This window comes from Somniosus microcephalus, chromosome 2 (assembly GCF_052327205.1).
Source record: "Somniosus microcephalus isolate GS21.2 chromosome 2, FLI_Smic_1.0, whole genome shotgun sequence".
Lineage (NCBI taxonomy): Eukaryota > Metazoa > Chordata > Chondrichthyes > Squaliformes > Somniosidae > Somniosus > Somniosus microcephalus.
This window is the reverse complement of record NC_140988.1, coordinates 16,996,951-17,010,280: the sequence shown is the minus strand read 5'-3', so window position 1 is coordinate 17,010,280 and position 13,330 is coordinate 16,996,951. Positions and strand designations below refer to the sequence as shown.

Sequence of the window (13,330 nt, the reverse complement as noted above, 5' to 3'; positions counted from 1 at the left end):
AGCATAAACTTGATGCAAACTCTACAACCTTACTATGGGATATAATTTTTCAATATAATATGAATATTGATTGAACAAAGGAAAGCTTTCAGCAGTCTGAGAGTGCATATAATTGTGAAAAGCTGTAATACGTTGGTACGTTGTGGAGAAATTGCCTAAGTAAGTGCTTTTGATGTTTTTGTGCTCATCGATATGAAGGACGATAGTATTTGAGACTAGAACACTTCTGTCACCCTTGAAATGCAAGTCAGAGTCAAACAGTCTCCTCATATCTCTGGAGACACGAGAGAAAATCGGACATTCCCTCATGTTGATGGTGGAGCAGCTCGGTTTAATTAACTCAGTGAGCCACGTCACCAGTGCAAATATTAGCAATAACATTCAGTGGAAATTGAATTTCCCTCTTAGGTGGGTGCTTGAGGGAGGGGAACAGACTAGAACACACACTGATCTTTTCCAATTGTCCTCGGTTTATAAGATTCTGTGAAAGATGTCAGTGAAACCAGCTTTAAATGTTACAAGCCCCTCCGCCCTCACAAAAAATAAGATTTTAAGATTACAAAAAGAATTAGAACACAAGAACATAAGAAATAGTTGCAGGAGTAGGCCATACGGCCCCTCGAGCCTGCTCCGCCATTCATTAAGAATGTAGGATGCCAGCCTCCTAACCTGCTGTACGAGCATATTAGAGCTAATCAGCCTTCAAATATGCGGTGAGGTACAATGAAGTGATTCTGACTAATGTTTGAGATGCAATCATGCTAAATCATTATTTGCTGAATATTGACTGAAGAAAAGTGCCAGTTTGAGGCAGTGCATGTGTTTGAGAGCAAGACATTTAAAAAAAAAAAAAAGGAAAATGGGCCTTTTTTCTTCATTTTTTTTTGACATCTTCCTACATTTAGAATTTGAAACAATATAATGTAATCAGAAACTCCTGCATTTGGAACTCTCATGTTGACACTTGCTGCTAAAGTTCATGTCGCTACATTCCTCGTAGAGGGTTTAGCAAATAGACCCATAAGCTTGGTTTGCCAGTCTGTTTGTAGAGCAGAATGCTTTTAAGTGGCGCTGAGTGGTTCTGTGACACTGTCATTAGACCATGGGGAAGGGAGTATGTGCTCAGTGACCATCTGACCTGAGGTAGGGGGGGGGAATCTCGTGAAAATCTGCAGTTCCCTATTTAATAGAGACTGAGGGAGCCATCAGTCATCCCACTGGGTGAACCAAGTTGCAGTAAAACCTGCAGTATGCAGCCATCCGCAAGACTCACCTCACTGGTTGTTTAAGATTGGTAGTCCAGATAGCTGGGGTTCATTGACAGGGATGATAGTCATCACAAACCTACATTGCATCCATTTCCTCTTCCTGTCAGCCTTTATTTCCTAAGAAATGTTATTTTTGTCTGTAATTATCTTCTTGAGTTATAGTTTACTTTTTATCATATACAGGAAACTCTTTTTTTTTACCCGGAACCGGTGTGGTGCCGGTTTATCAAAAAGTCCAGATTACCGAGAGGTATAGTTAAAAGGTACGAGAGCTCCGTACACAGCAACAAATCCAGGCTTCCCTGTTGCTTAACAACAGGTGCAAGAAGCCCGGCCACAGACCAAGCATCCCTGTTGCTTAGCAACAAGTGCAGGTACCCCGATTACACAGCCACAGATCCCGGGACGGCAACTAATATGAAGTAAAACTTACCTGAACTTACTCCTGAATTTTGCCGGTTAACAGAGATTTCCGGTTATTTAGGTGCCGGTAAATCGAGAGTTTCCTGTAGCGGAGGCTTCAACGTTATCGTTTTGCGCCTCTCTGTTCAGCCGTGGCTCAGTTGGTACAACACTCGCCTCCGATTCACTGGGTCGTGGGCTCAAGCCCCACTCCAGAGACGTGACCACATGATCTAGGCAGCCACTCCTGTGCAGCACTGACTGGAGTGCTGCACTGTCGCGGGTGCCGTCTTTCGGGTGAGATGATAAATCGAGGCCCTACCTGCCTGCTCTGGTGGATGTAAAAGATCCCATGGAAGAGCAGAGGGAATTGTACCGGTGTCTGGCCAATATTTAATCCCTCAACCAGCATCACCAAAAGCAGATTATCTGGTCATTATCTCATTGTTAACGGTTTGTGGAAACTTGCTGTGCACAATTTGTGTTTTTGTCTACATAACAGTGGCTGCACTCCATTGGCTGTGAAGCACTTTGGGACATCCTGAGGCTGTGAAAGGTGCTATATAAATGCAAGTTCTTTATTTTAGTGTGAAAGTGCTATAGTGCTAAAGCTAAGGTAAATGGCCAGTAATATCTTACTGCGGATAGGATTGAAAGGCACTATATAAATGCAAGTTCCCTTGTGCCCTCCTGTGCCTCATTTAACTGTTATTGTGCAGTGTTCAAATTGCAGTTGCTCTATCTTTAGTGAAATGCAATTTCAGCTCTGTATTTTTAACTCATTTAGTATTTTTAACGTAATTGAGATCAAATATCGATTAGTAAAAAGCTGGCCTGGAATATTATGATTGTAATATTGTACTCACTGTATGATGCCACAGACCAATCAGATCACTGAGGGGAAAACGCAAACCTCTCTCATCCACCATTGGTAGTTCCCTGCGCAAGCTCCGCTCCCACCATTCATCTTCCACCCCAGACATCTTTCTTACCCACGGGAGATCTGCTCGCCTATTAATCAAGATGGGAAAAGCAACTAGGTGGCACCAGTAGTCGCGGTCCCTTCACTTCTGGGAACCGGGTTTAAGTCAAGGTCCGACCATTGGGATGAAAATTGCCTCCGGCATGGGTTGTAAGGACCCCATGTGAATAGGGATGTCAACTCTGGTTCGGTGTATTCGTGGAGGTTTCATCACATGACCTCCTGCCTCCAACCTCACCCACCTGCCATTGGTCGCCCAACACGCCCATCCTCATGGCGCATTGCCAACCAGAAAGCAAAAAGTCTTTTTATTACCTGATTGAATGATTTTTGGCTGTCAAACAGCCTTCCCCCCTCCCCCCCACCACCACAATTTTTATAACTAAGGAATGAAAGCGTTCAAAGAAAATTAAAAAAAACAGACCATTTGTTTTAATGCCCCTCTGATTTTTCTCCTGGGTGTTGCTCGTAGCAGTGTCCTGGAGATTAATCTTCACTTCCTGGAGACTCCAGGGCAATCCTGTAGGGTTGGCAAGCCTACATGTGAAACATAGAAACACAGAAGATAGGAGCAGGAGTAGGCCGTATGGCCCCTCGAGCCTGCTCCACCATTCAATGAGATCATGGCTGATCATCCAAATTCAGTACCCTGTCCCTGCTTTCTCCCCATATCCCTTGATCTCTTTAGCCTTAAGAAATATATCTAACTCCTTCTTGAATATATTTAATGAATTGGCCTCCACTGCCTTCTGTGGTAGAGAATTGCACATGTTCACCACTCTCTGGGTGAAGAAATTCCTCCTCATCTCTGTCCTAAATGGCTTTCCCTTTATCCTTAGACTTTGACCCCTAGTTCTGGACTCCCCCGCCATCGGGAACATACTTCCTGCATCTAGTCTGTCTAGTCCCGTTAGAATTTTATAAGTTTCAATGAGCTCCCCTCTCATTCTTCAAAACTCCAGCGAATATAAGCCCAATCGACCCAATCTCTCCTCATACGTCATTCCTGCCATCCCAGGTATCAGTCTGGTGAATCTTCGCTGCACTCCCTCCATGGCAAGAACATCCTTCCTCAGATAAAGCGACCAAATCTGCACACAATACTCAAGGTGTGGTCTCACCAAGGCCCTGTACAACTGCAGCAAGACATCCTTGCTCCTGTACTCGAATCCTCTCGCTATGAAGGCCAACGTACCATTTGCCTTCTTAACCGCCTGCTGCACCTGCATGCTTACCTTCAGCGACTGGTGCACAAGGACACCCAGGTCTCGTTGCACTTCCCCTTCTCCCAATCTATTGCCGTTCAGATAATGATCTGCCTTCCTGTTTTTGCCACCAAAATGGATAACCTCACACTTATCCACATTATACTGCATCTGCCATGCATCTGCCCAGTCACCCAACCTGTCCAAATCATACTGGAGTTTCTCGGCATCCTCCTCACAGCACATACGCCCACCCAGATCTGTGTCGTCTGCAAACTTGGAGATATTACATCTAGTTCCCTCGTCTAGATCATTAATATATATTGTGAACAGCTGGGGTCCTAGCACCGACCCCTGCGGTACCCCACTAGTCACTGCCTGCCACTCGGAAAAAGACCCGTTTATTCCAAAATGAGTTTGGGAGTCTCATTCCAGTCCCTACTGGGTGACGTAAGAAAACTACTAGCCACTTGGTCTAAGTATTAAACAAGGCTTTAATCAACTGTTTTTCAACATGGAGATCTAGTTATGTCCTTCACTGGTTCCTGTTAAAGAATGTCCTGAGCAAGCTGGGCCCATGCCCAAGTATTTATACTGTCCCTGGACAGCGCCACCAGCAGGCCGCCCAGTATCATTTCATAAGTCATTTCCACATGAATGACAAGATTCATGTCACTGGGTATGGGTGCTGTGTTCCCTGTAAGCTGCACTTTGTTCTGCGCGGCCTGTTTCTTTTCGTGCATGGTCCCTTTAAATTTCCGCGCATGCGCGGTATTTACAGTGAAGAAGTTGGTGAGCGGCCTGCGCGGGAACTTTCCCATTACTGCGCAACTTAGGTGTACAGTATAAACTGTTCCTAATTGAACACCAACTGTAATTTCACTCAGAGAGGCCACAGGGTGTCTGATGTGGGAAATGGAAAACTGACACACTGGTGCACTAGGGCTGTAATTCAAAGGTTGGGATTAAACCACCTTGTTGGGGCTGAGTGGAGAGAGTTTTACTCTGCCTCTGGCTGAGCTATACCTGACCTGGGAGAGTTCAATGCTGATACTGGGTGCCTGAAATGGGATGGGTTCCATTTCCCAGCACAAATAGCCTTCATCTTGATTAGCACCAAAATATTCTTTAAAAAAATTAATGAGCGAGAGAAAAGCTGTAATTAAATACGATGGCTGTGATCCATGATTCCAAACTGATCAGTGGAGGAAGTAATGAGCTATGGTTGACGATGCGTTACACTCCAAAGATTTGAGGCTGCTTGGAGCTTTGATCTCCTGAAGCAGAGTAAGATACTGTACAAAGAGAGAGAGAGAGAGCAGGGCAGTGGAATTAGTTTTGGATTGCTCTAGCAAAGAGCCAGCTCAAGATATGATGGGCTGAATGGCCTCCTTCTGTGCTATAAGCTCCCAAGGGCTTTTGGTTACTGCAGTGCGCAGTCCAAGAAGCTGCCGTGGCTAATGTTTAGTCTGTTATAAACAAAGGCCTATTTCAGCATAAGCAGTTAAGAGAAGCCTGACAATGCAGTAATGTGATTTAAGAAAAACTCAAGTGCACTGTGCCAGTGACTGCTCTGATTAAGGTTTTACGGTCTGCAGCCATTGTGTGCTAGCAAGCTTGTGACATTGCGTAATCCAAAAGCTTGGTTAATAGCCAGTCCTTCTTATCCAGTTAACGGAGAATAATTTGGGATGGGATTCAGTATCATTTTGTTAAAAAGAAAAAATCCCCTCCTTTGCCTAACGCCGTGTTTGAACTGATTGGAGGTCATTTTGACTTTGTGTTTTAGTGTAAAACGGGCGAGCCGGCAGCCCATTTTACATCACTCCCGATTTTGTATTTCTACTGACTTCAGAGTGCAATTTCACAATGCACAGGGTGCCTTGAGCTGTAGTGGGCAAGGAAGGCTGAGAGAAACCTTCTGCTACACTGGACATTGACGTTTGGCCGAACCAAATGCGCATTTGATTCTGGCTTCTGTCAAAGGGGGGCTCTGTTAGCGTGCATTCCATTCACTTTGTGTGTATTTAATGTAACGTGACCTTGAATCAAAGAGTATTGATAACGAGAATTGTTATGATAGTTCAAGTGCTCCATTATAAACAAAGTGTGACAAGTGACCCGCAAGAATTTCAGGCCTTGCCGGCTCTAAGGGTGGACATTTCTGTCGACCAATTTCATAGCTCCAGACACATGATACAAAATCTACAACCTTCTTCATTTGTTGCTGTGCAGCCCGGGGAGCGGGAAGGGTGACAAAGATCAATCTGGACCAACTTCTTCATTGTTGCTCTTGTGTAATGGTTTTTAAAGTTGCAGGAGAGATTTTAGCCCAGTATCAATCTATACCGTTACTACATAAGAAATCCATTCGGCCCAACCAGTCCCTGTTGGTGTTTATCCTCCCCATGAGCACTAGTCCTAATCCCATGTACCCGCCCTGTTCCCATATCCTTTGATTCCCCTTTTGTGCAACCAGCCATCTAACCTATTCTTAAATGTTGGCAAGGCTCAGGACCTTCTTACGAGCTGCTCCCGCAATGCCGTCGTAACTTCCGCCCCAGGAGCGAGAGCAGCTCCGAGGAACTTCATCCCCGTGGTCTCTGCTTCAATCACTAACTGCAATTCTTCTTAATGCCTTTAAACTGCAGGCAAACCTAGTGCTTTGGTTTTGCTAATAAATGCCACTGATTTTCAAAAATAGAAATGAACAATCTTAATCCTTTTGGGAAATAGCCAGCCCTATATTGTAAGGCGTTGTTGATGCTGGAGGCAGTGATGTTGATCAGTAGTTAAGTCACCAGTCATGAAGAGGAGGGGGGGCAGAGAATGGATGATGCATGCTCTTATGATGTTTAAGAATCCCAGCTTTAGTTGCCTGTAATGGTTATTTGCAGTTTATAGGATCTGTCAACCTACTCAATGTCTTTTTTTAATTCTCCTGTGCTCCGTTCTAAATAATCTTGCATTTAATCTCGTCTCTATGTCCCCTCGATCTAGACCCCTCAGTCATTGGAAAAAGCCTGTTTCTACCCGCTCTGTCCCACCCCTTCATAATTTAAACACTTATCACACCTTAATCTCCTGTGTTCTAATGAAAATAGTTACAGCTACTGTAGAAAACAAGGAGGGGGATTTGGCAGCTAAGTACTATCTTGTATCTTGGAGCTGTGATCTCGGCCGGACCATGAAGTGGAGGTGCTTCCTCGTCTCAGCCTTGGTTAGATCCATTTGTAAATGTTAACTAGGTGGCAAATTGAGTACTAAACAAAGCAGTGCTGGGTGAAGAAGATACAATGGATAAAGATAATTAGACGGCTGCAGTGTCAACCTCCGAGCTGGGAACTGGAGGAAAAGCTTCCCCTTTAAGAGGTCTGTGTCATACCTCTAGCACGAGGTGCTGCTCCCTGGTGAGGCATAGACCCGTACCAAGGGAGGCTTGAGCAGAGACATTAGAAAATAGCACGCTCACAACAAACTACAAGCCAGGCAGAATTTTATACATAAACAGCATAGATCCGAACCTGAACAACATTCTGTCTTGGAATGACACCCTTCCAGGTGTGCAATGGGGTTGAGGTGATGCATTGAAAGTGACTTCAGAACACAGCTTGAGATTCTGCTTATCCATCACCTTGCATAGAATTTTAAAATCAGAAACAGGCCATTCAGCCCAGCAGGCCTATGCTGATGTTTATGCTCCACACAAGCCTCCTCCCACCTTACTTATCTCACCCTATCAACATATTCTATGCCTTTCTCCTTCTTGTGCTTATCTAGCTTCTCCTTAAATGTACCTATACTGTTCACCTCAACCACTCTGTGTGGTAGAGAGTTTCACATTCTGACCACTCTCTGAGTAAAGAAGTTTCTCCTGAAGTCCTTATTGGATTTATTAGTGATTATCTTATATTTATGGCCCCTAGTTTTGGACTCGCCTACAAGTGGAAACATCTTCTGTACCCTATCGAATGCCTTCATAATTTTGAAGACCTCTATTAGGTCACCTCTCCGTCTTCATATCCAAGTTTGCCGACGATACAAAGATGGGAGGGAAAGCAGTGAGTGAGGAGGACATAAAAAACCTGCAAAGGGACATAGACAGGCTAAGTAAGTGGGCAGAGATTTGGCAGATGGAATATAATACTGGAAAGTGTAAGGTTATGCACTTTGGCAAGAAAAATCATAGAGCAAGTTATTATCTTAATGGCAAGAAACTGGAAAGTACTGCAGTACAAAGGGATCTGGGGGTCCTGGTGCACGAAACACAAAAAGTTAGTATGCAGGTGCAGCAGGTGATCAAGAAGGCCAATGGAATGTTGGCTTTTATTGCTAGGGGGATGGAATATAAAAACAGGGAGGTATTGCTGCAGTTGTACAAGGTATTGGTGAGACCACACCTGGAATACTGCATACAGTTTTGGTGTCCATACTTAAGAAAAGACATACTTGCTCTCGAGGCAGTACAAAGAAGGTTCACTCGGTTAATCCCGGGGATGAGGGGGTTGACATATGCGGAGAGGTTGAGTAGATTGGGACTCTACTCATTGGAGTTCAGAAGAATGAGAGGCGATCTTATTGAAACATATAAGATTGTGAAGGGGCTTGATCGGGTGGATGCGGTGAGGATGTTCCCAATGATGGGTGAAACTAGAACTAGGGGGCATAATCTTAGAATAAGGGGCTGCTCTTTCAAAACTGAGATGAGGAGAAACTTCTTCACTCAGAGGGTGGTAGGTCTGTGGAATTTGCTGCCCCAGAGAGCTGTGGAAGCTACATCATTAAATAAATTTAAAACAGAAATAAGACAGTTTCCTAGAAGTAAGGGGAATTGGGGGTTACGGGGAGCGGGCAGGAAATCGGACATGAGGCTAGGTTCGGATCGGTCATGGCCCTGTGAGTGGCGGAGCGGGCCCAGGGGCCGTGTAGCCTGGTCCTGCTCCTACTTCTTGTGTTCTAATTCTGTGTTAGATTTCAGGAGATGGTTCTATTCACAGGGATTAGTGGAGACCTCGGGAACAGGCTGCCAGCTAGGAGTGCTTCAAGAGTAAATTGGGCCTGTTCCTGGCTGGGGTGGAGATCACCTCTTACAGAAGGTAAGTACTGTAGGAAATACAGGGACAGAGTGATCTCCTGGACGAGTTTCGATCGCCTAGATGGGTCGGAGAGGAATTTCCCAGATTTTTTCTCCCAAATTGGCACATTGGGTTTTTTATCTGGTTTTTCGTCTCTCCCGGGAGATCACATGGGTTCGGGTGGGATGGAGAGTGAAAGTAGATTTGAGGTTAGGATCAGATCAGCCATGATCTTATTGAATGGCGGAGCAGGCTCAAGGGGCCGATTGGCCTACTCCTGCTCCTATTTCTTATGTTCTTCTCTTTTCCAGAGAAAAGAGTCCTTAATGCAATTAAACTGCAGGCAAACCTTGTGTTTTGGCATTTGCTTATAAAAATGCCAATAATTTTCAAAAATAGAAATGAGGAATCATAATCCTTTTTGGGGAAATAGCCAGCGCTGTAAGGCATTGTTGATGCTGGAGGCAGTGATGTTGATCACTAGTTAAGTCATCAGGCATGGAGAGGAGGGGAGCGGCGGAGGTTCTCATAAAGTTTAAAAATCCCTGCTTTAGTTGCCTGTAATGGTTGTTTGCAGTTCGGACCAGTGGCAGTTTATAGAATATGTCAGCCTGATTAATGTTGCTCAGATTAGAGTTTGGACATGCAGACCTGCTGGAAACCATACTTAACGCTTATAGTGCTGCTCCCTCCGGACCAATGGCAGGGGATGCTTTCAACCAATTTATTCAAAATGATACAAAGCTTCCTTGGGCTGCTGGGTTTCACAATAATAGGCTTCCTGAGCCAGATACAGGCTGGAAAAAGTTCACATGACACTCGCTAACAGTTTTACTTTGAAACCATACTTAACATGGTCTTGTGTCAGCCATGGCGCGGTGAGTAGCACTCTCGCCTCCGAGTCAGAAGGTTGTCGGTTCACATCCACTCCAGGGATTTGAGCACAAATATCTAGGCTGACACTCCAGTGCAGTACTGGAGGAGTACTGTTTTTTATTTCTTTCCAGACACTGGCACGATCGGCTCAATGGCGGCCTCCTATGCCGTAAATTTCTATGAACATAATTGGATGTAGAGGGTGGGGATTTTCTACTCTGGTGGAAAGCCGATGTATTGGTCTTTGCAGCCGGCTGACTTCACTGCCACTAACCCTCTCCAATAGTCATCAGCTATCAGCTTCATTGGCCCAGAAATTCGGGTCTCCACGGGTGAGTACGCACGGGGTACTCGCCTGTAAGCCCAATGGAAGTGCCGGTTTCATGCATGCACTGCACATGTGCGGGAAACTGGCACTTCCGTTCCCCTGAAAGAAGGGGTTCAGAGTTCGAACGCGTGCGCAGGAGAGGCAGCGCGTGCGCATCGAACTTACGTTTTTTTGCAGGTTTTCCCGGGAGGGTAAGTCTTAGAAGTTACACTTTTAAAAAGCAGTCGCAAGGCCTGCTTTTAACAAGGTAAGTGGTGAATTAATTAAAATTAAAACATTTTTTCCACAGGTTTATTATTTTTAAATACTTTAAAGAAAGGTAAGTTTATTTTTAGCCACGTTAGAAAATGTAATTATATTTCAAAAATTTAAATTATTGTTTAAAATAGTTATTTCATGTAATTTATAGTTTATTTTAAAAAATTTATTTGAAGATTTAGTGATGTTTTGGGGCTTATAGTATTTATAGGTTTGACAGCCCTTTCTGTCAAACTTATGAATGAAGCATTCCCTGCTACCATTGGCTCTCCATGGCCCATGTGATCCCAGGGGACGCATCAAACTAACTGCGCCCCTGGGATACGCAAGCACTGTGCGCTGGCAGTTGGAGGAGGCCCAGGATCGGAATCCCACGGGGGCCCACAGCTCAATGAATTTCTGGGCCATTGGCTTTTTGTAAGCGGGCTCCCAGTTGGATTCCCACTTGCACCAATTTGGGGGGGGGCGCAGTGGGGAGGGGGTTTGGTACGGAGGATGGTTGGTTCAGGTCTTCTCGGGTACCAGCAGCAGTCGGAAAAGGAAGGGCTTCCTACGGGGGAGGTGAAGAAGGAGGGAGGAAAATAATTCACGGGCGAGCAAGAGTGTAATAAATTCCCCCGGTAATCAATTACACTGCTGCAGGGGGGTCTTTTAAATTATAAACCCCCTCCCACCTGCCATAGCAACACTGCACAGTTGGACATACTGATGTTCCCTCCACCCAGTGTTGCTAGGGCGGCAATCTCTGGGAAGATGCAAGACGGGCTCCATGACCTATTTTTTTTTTCCCCCTTCCCCCCCCCCCCTCCCCAAATAGGGCTTAATGAAAATGGAAACACTTGGCAAATGTTTCAGCTTGGCTCACTGGTAACACTCTTGTCTCTTAGTGTCACACCAGCACTTAATATCATCTCAGTACTTATTGTCCTTGATTCCTGCTCCGGCCCACCATTCCCACTACAGCTCGCAGTTCCCGCTGTAGCACTTGGTGCCGCTCCTGCAGTCTGCGTCCCGCAGGAACACCAGAGGTTGCCATAATATCTTAGAATCGTAGAATGAAACAGTGAAGAAGGAGGCCATTCGGCCCATCGTGCCTGTGCCAGCTCTTTGGTTGAGCTATCCAATTAGTCCCACTCCCCTGCTCTTTCCCCACAGGCTTGTAAATCTTTTCCTTACAAGTATTTATCCAATTCTCTTTTGAATGTTATTATTGAATCCGCTTCCACCACCCTTTCAGGCAGTGCATTCCAGATCACAACAACTCACTGTGTAAAAAATAAATGTTTCCTCATGTCACCTCTGGCTCTTTTGCCAATCACCTTAAATCTGTGTCCTCTGGTTACCGACCGTTTTGCCACTGGGAACAGTTTCTCCTTATTTACTCTATCAAAACTCTTCATGATTCTGAACACCCCTATCGAATCTCCCCTTAACCTTCTCGTTAACTTTGAGTTCAGTTCTGCTGGTGAACGCTTGTCTTCCAGCTCCTTGACACAATATATTGTGGCTCAATATTTGTATCTTTTTTTAGACGATAGGAGCAGGAGTAGGCCATTCGGCCCCTCGAGCCTGTTCCGCCATTCAATGAGATCATGGCTGATCATCCAAATTCAGTACCCTGTCCCTGCCTTCTCCCCATATCCCTTGATCCCTTTTGCCTTAAGAAATATATCCAACTCTTTCTTGAATATATTTAATGAACTGGCCGCCACCGCCCTCTGGCAGAGAATTTCACAGGTTCACCGCTCTCTGGGTGAAGAAATTCCTCCTCATTTCAGTCCTAAATGGCTTACCCCTTATCCTTAGACTATGACCCCTGGTTCTGGACTCCCAGGCCATCAGAAACCTCCTTCCTGCATCTAGTCTGTCCAGGCCTGACAGAATTTTATAGGTTTCGATGAGATCCCCTCTCAATCTTCTAAACTCCAGCGAGTATAAGCCCAATCGACACAATCTCTCCTCATACATCATTCCTGCCATCCCAGGTATCAGCCTGGCTAGATGCTGGGGCTGTCTAGCGACTAAAGGGTTAAAGGACAGCAAATATTATAAATGATGAACAAGCCCATAAACTGGGTCCGTGTCAGCGGCTGCATTATTACAATGCAGGTGTGCGTTCTCTAGAGTGAGAGACTGAGTATGTAGTGACAGTGTGTAGCAGGAGCCAGGAACAACAGCACAGGCGTTAATGGTCTGGGGAACAATTTTTAACTGCTTTTAAGCATAATGTTTTAATTTTGAAAGTGTGCTAGTCAGTGATTGAAGAGGGAAAAGGTAAGGCAAGTAGACACAACTTGATCATCTAATAGACTTTATCGCCCAACCTAATATTTCTAAAAGGAGTTGAACGTTTGATTAAAAATACGTCAACCCAAGATTTTACTACAGTACTTTGAAGCGGAATGCCATTACCACTGTACAAGGCTTTCACGTGACCTAGGGAGACAGGGGGAGCAGTTAGTATTGATTCATTCAAATGTAAATTAGATCGATTTCCTTCAGAAAATAACATTTTGGATACAGTATATGAAGTAGTTTGAGACATGACGTGGTGAGTGTAGCATGCTTGGGAGGAATAGGTGATTTATGGTTCCCAGAGCTCTCCACCACGGGGTTTTCCTCAGCTCATGTCTGGGTCTGTTGTAGTCTAATTGCAAGACATTGATTGCTATGAATTGTCAACAACTCCATTACCGTTGTATCTTGCGACTGCCAGGATGGTAGCAGGCAAACTAGATGGGTCGTGGTCTTTTTCATCTAACAATTCCTATATTACAAGATTAATAATAGTAATAATTGGGGAGACCAAACGCAGATTGGGTGACTGCTTTGCGGAACACCTCCGTTCAGTCCGTAAGGATGACCCCGAGCTTCCGGTCGCCTGTCATTTTAATTCACCGCCCCATTCCCACTCAGACCTCACTGTACTCGGGCTC

General features: G+C 44.9%; 1 protein-coding gene across 6 annotated transcripts in view; it reads left to right on the top strand.

Annotated features, from left to right (window-relative positions):
* Positions 1-13,330, top strand: part of tbck (TBC1 domain containing kinase) — a 223,106-nt gene that overhangs the window by 208,374 nt on the left and 1,402 nt on the right. The window lies entirely within an intron of this gene.